A 3,978-nucleotide genomic window follows, 5' to 3' on the forward strand; every position below is an offset into this window, starting at 1 on the left:
GTTTGCCATTTTGAGCCTTTTTACCCCAATTTGTTCTATATCTTACCACATCACTAACTCTAAGCGTAAAACAATAATGTCCTTAATTTGAATCCTTGGTTAGCTTAGACTAGTGAGAATGTTCATGATTTAAGTATGGGAAAGTTGGGTTTGGAAATATTTGATTTTAAGAATTGGGTGTTGTATATCTTTATGAAAATGTGAAGGAAATGTTTAGGACATGTTCATGCATTTAATAATTTAATTATATGCATTGAGGAAAACAAAAGAAAAAAATAAAAAAAGAACATAATAATAATAATAATAAATAAAATTAAAAAGAAAAAAAAAGAGATTGATAAACCACTATTTTATGGTTTATGTTATGCTAATTTAAGTGGTTTCTATCAAGCATTTGCACACTTATTCATACAATTTGCATGATTTTACAATTCCTTCCTAATTTTGTTCTATGGTTGAAAACTTGCTTCCTAAGCCTTTAAATTGTGTATTTTAATTTCCCTTTATACCATTCGATGCCGTGATCTGTGTGTTAAGTATTTTAAGGCTATATAGGGCAGGAATGGCTTAGAGGATGGAGAGGAAGATTGCAAAAATCGAAGGAGCACAAGAAATAAAGAAGATAAGCAGCGAGGAGCGACATGCACGCATGGCTCACGCGTGCGTGTGATTTGAAGATCTGCACAGTGACGCATGCGCATACCTGACGCGTACCCGTGACACGCAAAGAAGACCATCGACGCGTACGCGTGACTGACGCGTACGCGTGACATGCGCCACGTGAAGAAAACGCAGAAGACGCTGGATGCGATTTTCTGGGCTATTTTTGACCTAGTTTCAAGCCCGAAAAACACAAATTAGAGGCTGCAGAGTAGGGGAATCACATTCATTCATACAACTTTCATTCACATAATTTGAGGTTGAGATGTAGTTTTTAGAGAGAAAAGGTCTCTCCTCTCTCTAGGTTTTAGGATTCTTAGGTTTAGCTATTTTCAATTTTAGATTTCTACTCTATTTCAATTTAGTTTCTCTTCTACTCTTATTTGTTCTAGCATTATAGTTTATTTATTTCCCTTGTTGATTACTCTATGTTGCTATTTTAGTTTATGAATTCTCATGTTAGATTTGATTTCCTATTTAATGCAATTTGAGGTATTTTATATTTATGATTGCTTTCTTCAATTTATGTTATTGATGCTTTCAATTGGTTATTTGGATTTTATTATCACCTATTATTTTTCTATGCTTTTATGTTATACCTTCCAAGTGTTTGATAAAATGCTTGGGAGGGTTTTAAGTTAGATTTTTCTCCTCTTGGCTTTGGTTGAGTAATTGGAGACTCTTGAGTTATCAAACTCCTTTGTTGATTGATAGTTGAAAGTTCCTAATTGATTTGGATCCCTCTGAAGCTAGTCTTTCCTTAGGAGTTGACTAGGACTTAAGGAATCAAATTGATTTATCCACTTGACTTTCCTTCATAATTAGAGGTTAACTAAGTGGGAGCAATGGACAATTCTCATCACAATTGATAAGGATAGCTAGGATAGGACTTCTAATTCTCATACCTTGCCAAGAGCTTTCTTAATTATTAGTTTATTTTCTTATCATTTACATTCCTTGTTTAACCTTTCAAAAAACCAAAAATATACTATCTCATAACCAATAATAACTACACCTCCCTGCAATTCCTTGAGAGACGACCCGAGGTTTAAATACTTTGGTTTAATTTTATTGGGTTTGTTTTAGTGACAACCAAATTTTTGTATGAAAGGATTATTGTTGGTTTAGAAACTATACTTGCAACGGGAATTTATTGTGAACTCTTTACTAGCAAAAATCCGTTCATCAATAGCACTTAGAACATAAACTCTAAAGAAAACCCTAAGAGAGTTGAGAGAAAACTTAGAGAGAAAACTAAAACTAAAAGCCTCTTAATACTATCTAACACCACTCCTAATGGTATGCTATGTTTCTCCAAGTGTTGCCCATCAAATATGAGCTCTAGGCCATCAGATTTGGGCCTCCAAAGCTCCCAAAACATGAGTCACGTGCCTTTTTAATGAAGGCACGCGCTGGTACCTGTGCGTATGCACAAGAGGCTGTTTCTTAATGTTTCCTCCCTCTTGCATGCTCTTCTTCCATTCTTGCCAAGCCATTCCTACTTATTTCATCTAAAATCACTCACCAAAATATGAAGGCATCGAATGGAATGTAAATGGAATAAAATTGACTAAATTAAGCACAAAAGAGCATGTTTTCATAATCAAGGATAATTTGGGAGGAGAACTCAAAAGCATGCTATTTAAGGGAATAAATGTAGGTTTGCATGACAAAATCCATTCAATTTCAACAAAATATTATCATCAAATATGGATTTATCACCAAGCATAACATGCACATTCTCCAACTGTCTCAAAATATCTCCACCAGACAATTTGACAGGGGGACCTCTGTCCTCTACCTTGCCATCAAATCTAACCCGGCCTTGCCGATATCTGTGGCCTTGACTTAGAAAGCTCCGATGACACATGAAACACCATTTCTGATTGAAGGTGAGTCGGTTAGTCTCAGCATCCAAGTTTCACGTAGGACAAGCTCTCCCACCGTACGTATTCCACCCAGATAAGTTGCCCAATCCTAGAAAATCACTGATTGTCCGCATAATGCAGCATACATCTTGAATGTTTTTTTTCGCTAGTGTCGTACGTCTCATGGGCCAGATCGAGTACCTTGAGCTAAGATTTCCGAAGGGATTAGAACCATCGCTAGCTAAGGCTAAGCGAATGCTGCGCGGATCATTACTAAAGTCAATATATCTTCTGTCAAATGCCTTCCATGTCTCACTGTCCGTTGGATGCCTCAAAAGACCGTCTGAGTTAGGACCTTTCTTGTGCCACACCATGTCAGCGGATGTCTTACTGGACATGAACATCCACTGCAGTCGTGGAACAAGGGGAAAGTAATGAAGAACCTTCGCTGCCTGGGGCTTCCCATTCTTTTTAACAACCACATTGATAATTGTCATTCCTCCTAGTCTTTTGCTTCCATCTCGAGGTCCCACATCGCTTGCACCTAGACAATTCTTGATCGCTGCCCTGATATAGCATGTAGTCATTCGGACATGCATTTATCTTCTTGTACGCAATGCCGAGCTTTCTTATGATCCTCTTGGCATCGTGCAGTGAAGCCGGAATCTTTGCATGCTCAAAGGCGTCCCCCAGTAGCCCTAGTATCATTACGAAGGCCTTGTCGCTCACTCCGCACATGCACTTTATATGGTATAGCCTCACCAAGAAATCCAGCTTCGAGAATTTTGAGCATCCCAGATACAATTCTTGCTCTCTGGTGCACGAATTGTGAATCACACTTTTCACAACGCGTACCACTAACCAGCAAGTGCACTGGGTCGTTCAAGTAATACCTCACGTGAGTAAGGGTCGAATCCCACGGAGATTGTTGGTTTGAAGCAATCTCTGGTTATCTTGTAAATCTTAGTCAGGAAGTCAATTATGTTTATCAGTTGAATTACGAATAACCACGAGAGCATAAATTAAAGGTTACTTGTTGTGCAGTGATGGAGAATATGTTGGAGTTTTGGAGATGCTTTGTCTTCTGAATCTCTGCTTTCCTCTGTCTTCTGATTCACGCACGCACGTCCTCCTATGGCAAGCTGTGTGTTGGTGGATCACCGTTGTCAATGGCTACCTTCCATCCTTCCAGTGAAAACTACGCTCACGCGCTCTGTCACAGCACGGCTAATCACCGGTTGGTTCTCGATCCGGTTGGAATAGGATTTACTATCCTTTTGCGTCTGTCACTAACGCCCAGCCTTCAGGAGTTTGAAGCTCGTCACAGTCATTCAATCCTTGAATCCTACTCGGAATACCACAGACAAGGTTTAGACTTTCCGGATTCTCATGAATGCCGCCATCAATTCTAGCTTATACCACGGAGATTCTGATTAAAGAATCTAAGAGA

The 3,978-nt window shown here is 38.8% G+C and overlaps 1 long non-coding RNA gene across 1 annotated transcript in view; it reads left to right on the top strand.

The window, feature by feature from the left end:
* Positions 3,039–3,978, top strand: part of LOC110264068 — a 14,350-nt gene continuing 13,410 nt past the window's right edge. Inside the window, exon 1 of the long non-coding RNA XR_002349802.1 lies at positions 3,039–3,181. This is a non-coding gene — a long non-coding RNA (uncharacterized LOC110264068). The remainder of the gene's footprint in view (positions 3,182–3,978) is intronic.

This window comes from Arachis ipaensis, chromosome B06 (assembly GCF_000816755.2).
Source record: "Arachis ipaensis cultivar K30076 chromosome B06, Araip1.1, whole genome shotgun sequence".
NCBI classification, from domain to species: Eukaryota; Viridiplantae; Streptophyta; class Magnoliopsida; order Fabales; family Fabaceae; genus Arachis; species Arachis ipaensis.